Source organism: Pan troglodytes, chromosome 7 (genome assembly GCF_028858775.2).
Source record: "Pan troglodytes isolate AG18354 chromosome 7, NHGRI_mPanTro3-v2.0_pri, whole genome shotgun sequence".
Lineage (NCBI taxonomy): Eukaryota > Metazoa > Chordata > Mammalia > Primates > Hominidae > Pan > Pan troglodytes.
The window spans coordinates 14,831,589-14,846,021 of record NC_072405.2 but is presented as its reverse complement, the minus strand read 5'-3'; the positions used below and the strand labels follow the sequence as shown (position 1 = coordinate 14,846,021).

Below are 14,433 nucleotides of genomic sequence, written 5' to 3'. Positions count from 1 at the left end.
AACTGGAAAATTCAGTTTACATGATACATTTCAAAACTCTCTGGTGGGTAGCTAGTACAAATGATAGGAAGAGAGTAGCTAATTTTATGGTCATTGTGGTTCTATAAGATGATGTAAATATATGAGGATTTTAGGAGAAATAAATGAAAAAGTGATCTCACTGAAACAGTTATTTGTAGATTGCATTTTGACTTGTCTGAAACACATCAAGTTTAACATAAGAATATTTAGGATATGAATTTGGTCCAAGGAACATTAAAAATATTTTTACTTGGTGATTCTGATGGGAAGACATTGTTTCTACTAATGTGGGAGGGTGGGCAAAGAGGAGGAGGAGTCGGGCAGGGCCATTTTGTTGCTTGGTGTGAATGGCATCCTTGAATTGTGCAGTGGGTGACCCTCATGGCCAGTAGCAGCAGATTTGGTTGAGCACAGGGGCAGAAAATGGCTTTGTTTTTTTAACTTACCCTTCTGTGTTTATGTTACCAAAACACCATAGATTTGGTTTAGGTCCTGCTGCTTGCCGCACAGAAAGCCAATCACTACTGAGACGAGTGTTGCCAGGGAAGAAGGCTTTAATCGGGTACTGCAGCCATGGAGATGGGAGCTCAGTCTCAAATCCATCTCCCTGACCAACTAAAACTGGGGGCTGATATAGTGGGAAGGCAATGTAACTACATGCCGGTAAACAGGAATTAGGAAGGTATAAGGAAGAGGAGTTGGTCAACAGGAAGCTGGTGGTCACTGAGGCAGCCATGATGGGTGAAGGGTCTGGTGTCTCCTTGTCCAAATGCAGTGATCTGGTGAGTTTCAGCTCCTTGATATCTGGGAGCCCTGATGGTTGGTTTTCTGAGAAAGGAATTCAGATAAAACAAATGAAACTTTCTTAAGTTTTAAGATAGGGTGGGTCAATTTCTAAGCTCATTAGAAACTACGTATTAATATATTAGTTCTGTGAGATGATGGGGTGGGTTTCAGTTAGAGGTAAGGGCCAGACTCTGAGTGAAAACAGGCCATGGTCTGGGTTAAGGACCAGTATGTTAGGGAAATGATTCTCTGAGGCAGTCCAAAATAGGTAGGAATCAGATGATCAAAACAGAGGTTAGAAACATTTTAATGATATGGTCTGGAAAAATCTAAGGACTAGAGACCACGGGTACAAGGGGTTATGGCTAGTGGAACAAGAAAAGATCATACGTGGTAATAAATATAGGTAAGAGTCCATTCTGGGTGAGGTCAACTGGGCAGGAATTCTTTGTGCTCCATCTAAGCAGGAAATACATGGAGGCCTTTGAAGTCCCACTGGCATGTGTGCAAGGAGCCACTGTTAATTTACAGAGGAAAAAGGAATGGAGGGAGTAACAGCATCATTTTGAGGTCCTGTGATATATCCATTGGGGGTGAATTGTCCGACAGTTATTAAATTATTTAAAAATCAGTACTGTATTCTAAGTTACACTGCCTGATTTCAGTGCTTACTTTCCGGCTGTAGTAATTAAGACAGTGTAGTATTGGCCTAAGTATAGACAGATAGATTGATGGAACAGAATAGACCCACACATACATGCCCAATTGATTATGGACAAAGGTACAAATATAATTCAGTGAGGAAAAGAATATTTTCAAGTGGTGCCAAAACAGTCAGATAATTGTATATTAAAAATGAACCTTGAGTCATTCCTTGTACCATATACACAAATTAACTTGAAATGGGTAATAGATCTAAATGTAAGTGCTAAAACTATACAGTCTTACCAAGGAAGCATAGGAGAAACTCTTAGTGACCTTCAGAGGGGCAAAGATTTTTACTGTTAAATAGACTTTATGTTTCAGAGAAGTTTTAGGTTCACAGCAAAATTGCACAGAAGGCATGAGATTGCCCATCTGTTCCCTGCCCCAACACATGCGCAGCCTCTCCCATTAGTAGCATCCCCAACCACAGTGGGACTGGTTACAATCTATGAACCTACATTGACACAACATTGTCACCCGAAGTCCAGTAGTTCACACTAGGTAGGGTTCACTCTTAGTTTTCTATGAGTTTGGACAAATGTGTAATTAGATGTGTCCACCGTTATAGTATCATACGGAAGAGTTTCACTGCCCTAAAATTCCTCTGAGCTCTGCCTGTTCATCACCTCCACCCCCTAACAGCAGATATTTTTTCTTTTTAGCATAGAAACTAAATAATTTTTTAGTTTAAGAAATTTTTTTAACTTAATCTAAATTTAAAACTTTGGGCCTTCAAAAGATATGTTAAGAAGATGAAGAGGCAATCTATAGTCTAGGAGAAAATATTTGAAAAATATGTATCTGATTAAAAAAAAAAACCTCTTGTAGCTGAGACAACCCAGTTAAACATGAGTAAAATATTTTGAATAGAGATTTTCCAAAATATGATATATGAATGGCAGGTAAGTATAAGATGTCAACATCATTAATCATTAGAGAAATGTAAATTAAACCAGTAGGAGATACTACTGCATGTTTCCTAGAGTGGCTAAGATGAAAAAGACTGACCATACCAAGTGTTGGCAAGGAGCTGTGACAACTGGAGCTTTCCTACGCTGCTCTTGGGAGTGGAAAATGATATAGCATTTGGGGAAACAGTTTGCTAGTTTCATATAAAGTTAAACACATGTTTACTAGCTAACTCAGCAATTTCATTCTGAGTTAATTCACTCAAGGGAAATGAAAATACATTTTAAAAAGACACCCAAATGTTCATAACAGCTTTTTCCACAATTGCCACATACTGGAAACAATTTATCTGGTGCACAGATAAACACATTGTGGTATGCGACATAGCAAGGAAAAGAGATGAACTACTGATAAAGCGACATGGATGATTCTCAAAAGCATTATGCTGAGTGAAAGAAGCCAGACAAGAGTACATATTGTATGACTCCATTTATATGAAGTTCTAGAAAAGGCAAAACTGATACACTGTCAGAAAGCAGGTCTGGGGCCAGTGGTATGGGGAAGGGATTTACTGCAGAGGGGTACAAGAGAACCTTTTTGTGGTGATGGGAATATTCTACCTCATGATTGTAGTGGAGGTTACGAGACTATATCTGTCAAAATGCATCAAGTTCTGCATTTAAAATTGGTGAATTTTATTACACGTAAAATGTCTTTATTATATCTTTTTAATTTAAAAAATAAGTTTTGATTATACGATTTCCTTAGATGTCCTGAAACATGCTCTTTTCACACTAATTTGGTATGTGCCTTGTGATTATATCCTTTATATATGAATATTGTGGTAAGTGGAACATTGTTGTTGGAGATATATCCAGATTTTCTACCTTAGTTTGTGTGATTGATTATATTCTCTTAGACTGAAACACATGAAATTGTTGATATCCAATCATTCTTGACCTACAAAAGCAGCAATTTCGCGTGGCATAAGTATAGTAGAAATTTTGTTTGCTTTTTAATTCATTGGAAAGACTTGGCAATGGTCACATCTCGATTGTGAAGTTTCAAGCATTTTGTAAGACACAAGGCCTGAGTGTTCTGTTTTACATTACATGTTTTATTTTGCTTTAATTCAGTTCGGTAGATGTTTTATATATGTCTACCACTTTTCAGGCATTCTACTTGAAATTACAGTGGATGAATGTAAAGATGAGTTTGATATTACCTCAGCCCAAGAAACGTTGAGTGATGAAATTAAAAGGCACGTGTAGACTTTATGTCATAATCGCTAATAGGGACTGTGAAATAGAACTCCCAGTTCTTGTCATGTCCATTGCAGTGATTATAATAAGATATTTGGGCTTTCATAGTGATGAAATAAGTGGTTGTGGGTTTGTATACGTATGTATACATAAATATGTATGCATATGAGCCCAGAAGAAATGGAAACGAGACCAGTGATTTAATTTGCATGAAAATTAGAACTGTCTGACAAGAGCAAACATCTCTCTCAGCCTTTTTCAAGAGAAAAAAAGGTCTTGTAGTTTGGCATGACTCAGTGGATGAACTCACACTGATTCTCCTTTAGTTATTGCTTGAATGCGTGGAGCCCTCAGTCCTAAGTGAGGCGGTCTGGGTGATGTTATGGCATTTCATTTGGGAAAGCGGCTGTCACTTCATCCTTAAGCCTCCTGTTTGCTGTGACGGTGGCAGAGCCACACTCAGCACCACAGGAAGAGCCCCGGGGAATTCCTGAAGACAAATTCTAGAGAATCCGGTACAAGTGTATGTAGGTTGGTCACCTTGATGCCATATTTTCTCAGGCTTCTAGTGGAGATGCATGCCAGCAAAATGGAAAGGAACAGAGGGTGTTCTTGAAGTTTCCTAACTGGCGTATTTTCTCCTTCTCTTTTTCTAATAATTAAGTACAGGGGACTGAGAAGGCAGGGGTTGTTGTTATTTTTACATAGAATGGACCTACCCTAGCAGTCAGATGAGATTGTTGACGCGTAGCACAGTCTGTTGTCTTTGGGCATCTGCCACCAAAGAGAGTGTACCCAAGAAGGGCTGTCGTGTGAGTGGGATGGGTTTCCATCTTTTGTTCTGTGCTCTTTCTGTGGAATCTCAGGCCTACGTGTGCTCCCTCTGACCATACCTTGACTCTTGATGAAGGATTTGCAGCCCTGAGAGGGAGCAGGCAGACCCAAATTAATTATTTCCATTTTTTTTTGTGGCACTGTGGGACAATGGGAGAGAATACAGGCTTTGGAGCCAGCCAAATGTGTTTCAGATCCTAAATCCTCCACCTAAGGTATGCAGTCCTGATGGGTAAGTTATTTTAATTTGTTTGAACTGCCACTTAACTGAAAATGGGATTAATACCAGATATCACTTAAAATTAGTAAAAAATACAGTTGACCCTTGAACAATGCAGGCACTGGGGGCACCGACCCCCCATTCAGTTGAACATCTAACTTTTGACTTTGCAGAATTTAACTACTAATAGCCTACTGTTGACTAGAAGCCTTACTGAGAGCATTAACAGTCAATAGCACATGTTTTGTACATTATATCTATTGTATACTATATTCTTACAATATAGTAAACTAGAGCAAAGAAAATGTTATTGAGAAAACCATAAGGAAGAGGAAATATGTTTACGATTCCTTAAATGGAAGTAAATCATCGGTAAAGGTCTTCATCCTTGTCATGTTAAAACTGAGTAGACTGAGGAGGAGGAAGAAGAGGAGGGGTTGGTCTTGCTGTCTCAGGCATGGTAGGGGTGGAAGAAAACTGTCATATAAGTACACCTGCACAGTTCACACCCGTGTTGGTAAACGACCAACTGTATTTTATTAAGCTGTCTTTGAATAGCACCAAGTATCTTAGTGTATGAGAAGGCCTCTGAGAAGTTCCACAGTTAGGAAACATGGTGAACTTTTTTTTTTGGTGTGAGGGGCACAGAGTCTTGCTCTGTCACCCAGGCTGGAGTGCAGTGGTGTGATCTTGGCTCACTACAACTTCCACCTCCTGGGTTTAAGTGATTCTCCTGCCTCAGCCTCCCGAGTAGCTGGGACTACAGGCGTGTGCCACTACACCCATGTAATTTTTGTAGAGACGGGGTTTCGCCATGTTGGCCAGGCTGGTCTCGAACTCCTGACCTCAAGTGATCCTTGCATCTCAGCCTCCCAAAGTTCTGGGATTACAGGCATGAGCCACCGCAACCAGCCATGGTGAGCTTTGTTTAACCAAGCATTTTTCAAACTTACTGACTGAAGAATCTTTATGTGTGTGTGTATGTGTGTGCATATGTAAGAAGTAGCATCCCCTGGAGCTGGTATTGTGCGGAAAATATGTTGAGAAATACAAAACAGAGATATCTGGCTTGTGTTCCTCTATATAGTCTTTTTTGACTGAGAATGCTTTATCCTTGTTGTTACAGATATTTTCACTTTCTTTATTTCTATTTTGGTCTGAATCATGAGTATAGTTGATCCTTGAACAACATAGATTTGAACTGCGTGGGTCCACCTCGACGCCACCTGTGCATACGGAGGGCTGACTCATCTCATATGCAGGTCCCGAGGGCCAACTTCAGGACTTTATGCATAGATTTTGGTATGCTGGGGATGGGGGCCCTAGAACCAAACCCCCCATATATATACTGAGGGAGGACTGTCTATTTTCGTTTTTTACCTGTGAGGCCATCGCCACAGTGAAGAGAGTATCCCCCAAAAGGCATATTTTGAATATAGTTGTAATTACAGCATTGCATAATCGTTTTCAGTAGCATAGGTCTCGTCTGTTGCTCTCGGTCTTAGTAAAATAAATCACTCTTGTTGAACCCTTCCTAGCCTCCAAAACTGGATGGGCCATTTAATAGAATTTTAAATATTAAATTTAAATTTTCTTTCATGTATTAGAATTTTCAAAGGGTAATAATGTTATATATTTAGATTTTGATGATATGGAGACATCTGGGACTTGCTTAGTTTTAAAAAAGCAAAATTTATGTCATACAGCTATTGTAAGGACTGAATAAAATAATGCATATAAAAATGTCTAAGACAATGCTTGGCATGTAGTGGGCACTTACTAAACAATTTCCTTCCTTCCCTTGCTGGCTCCTTAACTACTCCCTGCCTTGTATACCCCCTGTGCTCTGTCCCAGTTTGTGTTCAGATACTAGACAGATGGTGTTGCTTTGGGATAGGTCAAAGGCTGTCAGGCATGGAGGCAGGCAAATGACCCAGATCAGTGAACACCAGTCATTGTCTGAGAGCATTTTGTTTTGTTCAGCTCAGCTATTTGAATCATCTTGGATTTTCTCATTTGTTTAGAAAAAGGTTTCCCCAAAATTGGTGGTGTTGGGTTCCTGATAGCAAAATGTATCAACAAGTGGGCAGTCAGCATATGGAATTTCCCCAATTCTACAGGGATACTTGCTTTAGGTATTTTAAAAGTTAACTTGTCAATGTCACTGTAGGACAGTTATATATCTACTGAGTTTACAAACAAAAGATTTTTTTTTGTTTTTTTTTTTTTTTTTGAGACGGAGTTTTGCTCTGTTGCCCAGGCTAGAGTGCCTTGGTGCGATCTTGGCTCACTGCAACCTCTGCGTCCCGGGTTCAAGCGATTCTCCTGCCTTAGCCTCCTGAGTAGCTGAGACTACAGGCACCCGCCACCACGCCTGGCTAATTTATATATATTTTTTGGTAGAGACGGGGTTTCACAATATTGGCCAGGCTGGTCTCGAACTCCTGACCCTGTGATCCACCTGCCTGGGACTCCCAAAGTGCTGGGATTACAGGCGTGGGATACCGCGCTGGGCCTGAACTCATTTTTAATTAGAATTCTTATTATTTCAGTGGCTGAATGGAGGAAAAAAGAAAGGACCTAAGCCCAGAAAATTCAGAGGTTTGTTTCAGGGTAGAAAAATTTGGCATATTTTGGCCTGGAATATGTCTCATTATGGAGTCAGAAATCTGAAAGGGATATTAAATTAGGAGCAAACTTGTCCTGTGTTGGTTAACCATTGAAAGTTGCATTGGCAGTTTAGTAACTAAACAATAGGGCCACACGCGGAATTTATTGATCTCTCATGAACTTTCTGTTTAAATCTTTATTGCTTTGAATTGATAGGCTTCTTTTTTCTCTTCCACTTTGCTTAAGGGACTGAATCTGTTTTTGGCATTCTAAGACTCTTTTTAGAATTTGGCAGTGCCTCTCTAGGATGTTTTCTTCTGCACTGCCTCCAAAACAAAATTATGAACAGCCTGACTCTTTTGGTATCTCTCCTCTTTTTTTTTTTTTTTTTTTTTTTTTTTTTAACTTTCCTGATGTGAAAGTGTCAGGTTTTGAGCCAGTTTGAAAGACGAGAACTAGAATATATTTCTCTTTCTGATCTAGAGAATCCTAGTGGCTTCTAGGGCAGGGTATAAACAAAGCCCTGTGGCTGCAAGGTTTCCCGTGTGCAGCAATAAACTGATAAATGCCGGTGACAGGAATCTGGCTCATGGGCTTGAAACCATCCATTAACTCATTAATTGACCAGACATCATGGGGGTCTGCTAAGTGCCATGAGGATGCTCTGTGCTGGGAAAGATGCAAAGATGAATAGGCTAGGAATAAAAGACCAATTTCATTTTTTAACGTGTCAGTATTTTTAATATTGAAATGTAGGACCTTGCAACTACAATACTATTAAGCTAATTTCCCAATTTAGAGTCTTTGAATTATTGTCTTGGATATTAAATATATTCAGTGTTTCCCACCAGTGGATCCCAAAGCCTCACCTGATACATTTGGCAATTGTCAGGCCCTCTTTTTTATACTCCAGAGGAATTCCAACAGGAAATATGTACACACCATCCCTTACCTCCCTTGCTTCTTTTCTTTTCTGCGTCCTACTTTCTTTGATCTTGAAATACGGGGAAGTATCTTCCGGGCAAGTGCTGTTTCTGTGCCAGGCTGTGCAGATCATGCTTGCCCCAGTGCCATGAGAAAGACACTCGAGTGAGCTCGGGACAGATCTCTCCAGCACTGTCCTGGCTTGACCCCACCTGACCAGTGACTCTTGTACCTTGCCCAGCTCCTTTGGCTGCTGGAGCAAAAAGATCTAGGGAGTTTGTTTTCCAAATACGGGCCCCAGATCTTACTTTCAGAGCTGTGCATGTGAGGAGTTCATGGGGAATCCCTCATCTCAGCAGACATGGGGAAGACTGTCTTCTAAACTGTAGTTCTGAAACAGGTAAACATTCAGTCCCCGCTCGCTTTCAAAGCACAAAAGTGAGGAGGCTTATTTGGCATTGAAATAACTGAGCATCTTTTCTCATCTGTGTTTCTGAATCTGTTATGGCCAGTGTTTTATAACCCTCTTCACATTACCTTGTCAGTAACTTGCTTCAGATGAAAATAACGGCAGAAAGCATAATTTTTTGTTTTTTTCTTTTTTGAGATGGCGTCTCACTCTTTTGCCGAAGCTGGAGTGCAGTGGCGTGATCTCGGCTCACTGCAACCTCAGCCTCCCAGGTTCAAGTGCTTCTCCTGTCTCAGCCTCCCAAGTAGCTGGGATTACAGGTGCCTGCCACCATGCCTGGCTAAATTTTGTATTTTTAGTAGAGAGTAGTTTTGCCATGTTGGCCAGGCTGGTCTTGAACTTCTGACCTCAAGTAATCCACCCGCCTCGCCCTACCAAAGTGCCAGGATTACAGGTGTGAGCCACTGTGCCTGGCTGAAAACACTGTAGCGAGTTCATGAATCAGGATTAAAGAATCTGTGGGATATATAGAATGATAGAATAAATTCTATAATGTTCATTTTCATTGTGCAGGATGGAGACATTAGTGTGCATCTCAGTTAGGATTTAATTGCTCCTTCCCTGTGTTCTTGAAAGCGCTTGGTAAGCGCCTCCAATCCTCCATTGTATGATTCTAGTTCAGGTCTGGCTCTTTCACCAGACAATGAGCTCCTGTGGTAAGATGCCATGTCTTAATTCATCTGTTTTCCGCTTGTCCTAATACAATGTTAAGATTGCCAGATAAAATACAGGATGTCGGCTGAGTGTGGTGGCTCACGCCTGTGATCCCAGCACTTTGGGAGGCCGAGGCGGGTGGATCCCCTGAGCCCAGGAGTTCGAGACCAGCCTGGGCGACATGGCGAGACCTCTCTCAACAAGAAATAAAAAATAATTTTGGTATGCTGGGGGTGGGGGCCCTAGAACCAAACCCCCCATGTATACTGAGGGAGGACCACGACTGTGGTCCCAGCTTCTTGACAGGCTGAGATGGGAGAATCACTTGAGCCCAGGAGATGGAGGCTGCAGTGAGCTGTGATAGTATCACTGCACTCCAGCATGGGGTACAGAGTGAGATCCTGTATCAAAAACAAAGAAACAAACAAACAAAACCCCAAAAACCCAAAACCAAAAAAACAGGATAGCCAGTTAAATTTGAATTTCAGATAAACAATAAAGTGTTGCTTATGGGTGGGTCTCATGTGTACATCTATTCTTACATCTGAATTTCACGTAAGCAATGAATAATTTTTAGTGTAAATATGTTCCATGTGATGTTCTGATTTAGTCATAATACGTATTTTTTTCTTTCTTCCTTTTTTTTTTTGAGACAAAGTCCCCCTCTGTCATCCAGGCTGGAGTGCAGTGGCGCAATCTTGGCTCACTGCAACCTCCACCTCCAAGGTTCAAGCGATTCTCATACCTCGGCCTCCTGAGTTGCTGGGACTAGAGGCATGCACCACCACACCTGGCTAATTTTTTTTTTTTTTTGAGACAGAGTCTCGCTCTGTTGCCCAGGCTGGAGTGCAGTGGTGCGATCTCAGCTCACTGCAAGTACCGCCTCCCGGGTTCACGCCATTATCCTGCCTCAGCCTCCCGAGTAGCTGGGACTATAGGCACCCACCACCAAGCCTGGCTGATTTTTTGTATTTTTAGTAGAGACGGGGTTTCACTGTGTTAGCCAGGATGGTCTTGATCTCCTGACCTCGTCTCGACCTCCCAAAGTGCTGGGATTACAGGCGTGAGCCACTGCACCTGGCCTAATTTTTATGTTTTTAGTAGACACGGGGTTTCACCATGTTGGCCAGGCTGGTCTTGAACTCCTGACCTCAAGTCATCCTGCCACCTTGGCCTCCCAGAGAGCTGGGATTACAGCTGTGAGCCACCACACCCAGCGTATATTTTTGTTTTGTAAATTGGGCAACCTTATACAATGCCCATGACTTACAAAGGATTTTTTGCTCCTAAATCAGTGTAATTTAATAATGTGAACACAACTAAGACAAATCAAGGTGTTCATGGAGTTGGTTGGTGTCTTTTATGGAATGCAACATGGGAATTGGAAATAGTAATTACCCACCTTCACCAGTGTGTTAGTGAATATGGACCATTTAACCTACAACAACTGGATAACCTTGACAATAGAAATAGGTAGCTAAGCCAGGGGTGGTGGCTCCTAGTACTTTGGGAGGCCGAGGTAGGCGGATCACGTGAGGTCAGGAGTTCGAGACTAGCCTGCCCAACATAGTGAAACCCTGTCTCTACTAAAAACACAAAATTTGCCAGGAGTGGTGGCGCACAGCTGTAATCTCAGCTACTCAGGAGGCTGAGACAGGAGAATCGCTTGAACCCAGGAGGCGGAGTTTGCCGTGAGCCGAGATTGCGCCATTGCACTCCAGCCTGGGCGACAGAGCAAGACTCCATCTCAAATATATATACGTAGCTAGGACCTGACCTAATGGTTGTACCCACACTGTTTGCCTTGTACGTGCCAGGCACTAGCAATCTAAGTTGTGCGTGTTTTTTTTTTTTTTAAGAATGAGCAGACATCTTGTGCGATTGTCCAGGTTAACTAACAAAAATAGTTGTCTGGGTTTATGGAACTGTAATTACGAGTCAGATCCTGGTTCCCTTCTGCTTTCTCTGCTATTTCTGGTTACTCCTTTTTATTCCCAAAAGGTAGAAAGGGGCAGGTAGGACAGGAGCTTGTCGCCTATTGAGATAGAGGGAGTAGCTTCCGAGCAAACTGTGACAAAATGGGGTCTTTTAAGCCTCCATTTTTTTTGTGGGGTATGTGAGTGTGTGTGTGAGTCGGTGTATATGTACACAGTGCAAGTAAATAAGCCTGAGTGGGTGGCAAGAGCCTTGTTTGTATAGTAGGAGAAATGGAGCCTGCAGGGGCATAGTTGGGGTCTTGAGAGCAGACACACGGACTGAGTCAGGCAGTTGCTGCTGAGAACAGAATCAGGACCTCCTGCTTCCTTTGGGTTATATTGGGTTTTTTAGGCCACCTTCTCAGCCACAAAGTAGGACTCTGAAATACATCCGGGTATAAATGTTCTTATGGAAATGCAATCACTTCTGACTTTAAGTATGTAGAAGTGAGGGCTCATACCCTTCTCCCAGAATGTAAATTTGACTCATCGGGGCTAACAACAATGATAGCCTAATATAAGAAACTGTTTACCGGACTCTGTTCTGATGTCAGCCAAGCTAGAGCTTTGCATGGTGGGAAGCTTTCTGTTGGCTGTGCCCTATTAGGGAAGGCAAAAATAGAAAGCTTTTTCTCTGGACTTCAGAACGGAATCAATGCATGGTTATTAAAAGCATCAATGGCAAATGGCCATGGAAGTCAGAATCTCAGCCTTAATGAAGGGCGATGGTGTCCACAGAACCCATTATTTTGCAAAGAAATAAAATAATAAAATCCTCCCATTGGTTTTAGAGTGGCTGAAACCAGCAGGCACCAGGTCTAAACCCTCTTGTGTGTGTGTGTGTGTGTGTGTGTGTGTGTGTGTGTGTGTGTGTTTGAGACAGAGTCTCGCTTTGTTGCTTACGCTGGAGTGGCGTGATCTCAGTTCACTGCAGCCTCCGCCTCCCAGGTTCAAGCGATTCTCTTGCCTCAGCCTCCCAAGTAGCTGGGATTACAGGTGCATGCCACCACACCCAGCTAATTTTTGTATTTTTAGTAGAGATGAGGTTTCACCGTGTTGCACAGGCTGGTCTCGAATTCCTGACCTCAAGTGATCTGCCCGCCTCGGCTTCCCAAATGTGATTACAGGTGTGAGTCACCGCACCCGGACATTGTGGTATGTTTTAAGTAGTCACGCTAATGACATTTATACCTTGCTTGGCACTCCTGAAACCTCAGCTCTCTGGAGGACAGAATATCTGCTAAGGGTGCGACTCCCATGGTGCTGGAGAGGGGTCTCCTTCGAATGGAAGCCGGCATTCCACCACCCACTCCCTGTGTATCCAAAACTGGGCTTGGCGTCGCTGTTTCTGAGGGAGCTCTCTGTCCTTATTAGGGATCCGCCTGGTGACCTCAGATTTACACTTAAGCTTCAACTTTGTTGAGGGAAAACATTTTTTCTCTATCACCAAGAGAATGGAGACACTGTGATCGCTTTTCAAGTCTCACCTGCCAGGAAATCTTTATTTTGCGGGGGGCATCACAACTTCCTCTTTTTCCATGTACCTTAGTTTACTATTACTTTAAGTGTTTTGGTTGGATTAACTTCCTGTATTTGTTCTTATTTTAAATACATTCTTTAGTTAAAGTGTTACTCAGTGAATGGAAAGAGAAAAACAAGGCAAGAGGAAGGGGTATAATATGAAAGAATAGAGTTTTGTTTCCAGTTTTGTTTTGCAACAGTAGATAAGAACTGTAAACTTTCTAGTCCCTGGTTTTTTAATAGTATGTGGAAACACGATTTTGTTGTACTACATGGTAGGATGAATTTAATTAAGCTGCCAAGCAAACTTGTTGATTTAGATAACAACTCCACACGTAGAGTTTGAAGAGCCTGTTTTGTGGTATCTAGACCTCACTTTTAAGAGCATTTCCCTGAACCTGTCCATGCATTTCTGAGACGTTTGTGTGCTGACTGTTCGTTTTATGTTTGTGCAAAGCCTAGTGTCCTACTGACTTGTAGGGACTCATTGAAATGGCAGAAACTGTGTGCATTTTAAGTGCTGGAGGAATGCTAAATATTAATATTTGGGATCAACCACAAAATATAGTTTCTATTTATAAGATACCCAAGACTAAATAAACTGTAGGACAAATGAAGTGTGCACATTCTGTTTGGTAACATTCAGCATCCTGAAAACCACCAAGGGTTAGGAAAAAGAGAAAACTGTATTTTTCATCTTCTGTAATTCATCTAGCCTTGGGATTTTCTCCTAACCTCTTGAGGCACGCTTATATACGTGACCCTATGTAAGTATAAAGTCGAGGTGATAAAGTCGAGGAGATTCACTAAGGAGGAACAGAGCAGGTGTAGGTGATTATTGCCCAGGGTGGTAAAACCACGGATGGAGCTATCGGGGTGAATATGGAACCTGCTAGCTGGAGATGGGGAAAGAGAAGAGACCGCTGAGATTACGTGAGTGTTGAAGGGTTAGATGAATTGGTGTGTAGCAGGTGCTGGCCTGATCTTTCTGGGTGTTCTGATTTTTCTTTTTTTTTTTTGAGACGGAGTTTCACTCCTGTTGCCCAGGCTGGAATGTAATGACGCGATCTCCACTCACTGTAACCTTCGCCTCCTGGATTCAAGCTATTCTCCTGCTTCAGCCTCCTGATTATAGGTGTGCGCCACCAAGCGAGGCTAATTTTGGGGTTTTTAGTAGAGACAGGGTTTTGCCATGTTGGCCAGGCTGGTCTCCTGACCTTAGTGATCCACCTGGCTTGGCCTCCCAAAGTGCTGAAATTACAGGCGTGAGCTACCGCACCCGACCCTGGGTGTTCTGATTTTATATTTACTAATAAACTCTGTGGCTTTGGACATTTCAGAGGCTCTGGTTCTATCTCCTGATCTTTAAAATGAGAAGCTGGATTAAATGATCTCTAAAGTCTGTTCCAATTTAAAAATTCTATCGTTTGCTAGGAAAATATTAGCACCACAGTCTATCTCTCTAATATGGGAAGTTTTTTCAGATTGGGTATCAGTGAGACTTACATTGCTATTAAACATTTAATAAAAAGTGGGAAATTA

General features: G+C 41.9%; 1 protein-coding gene and 1 long non-coding RNA gene across 4 annotated transcripts in view; one reads left to right on the top strand and one right to left on the bottom strand.

The window, feature by feature from the left end:
• Nucleotides 1-14,433, top strand: part of MFHAS1 (multifunctional ROCO family signaling regulator 1) — a 110,006-nt gene that overhangs the window by 29,115 nt on the left and 66,458 nt on the right. The window lies entirely within an intron of this gene.
• On the bottom strand, nt 558-8,496 carry LOC129135636 (uncharacterized). Its single transcript, XR_008536607.1, has 2 exons — nt 8,300-8,496; nt 558-849 (listed from the first exon to the last, which is right to left on the bottom strand). It is a non-coding gene; the product is annotated as an uncharacterized LOC129135636 (long non-coding RNA).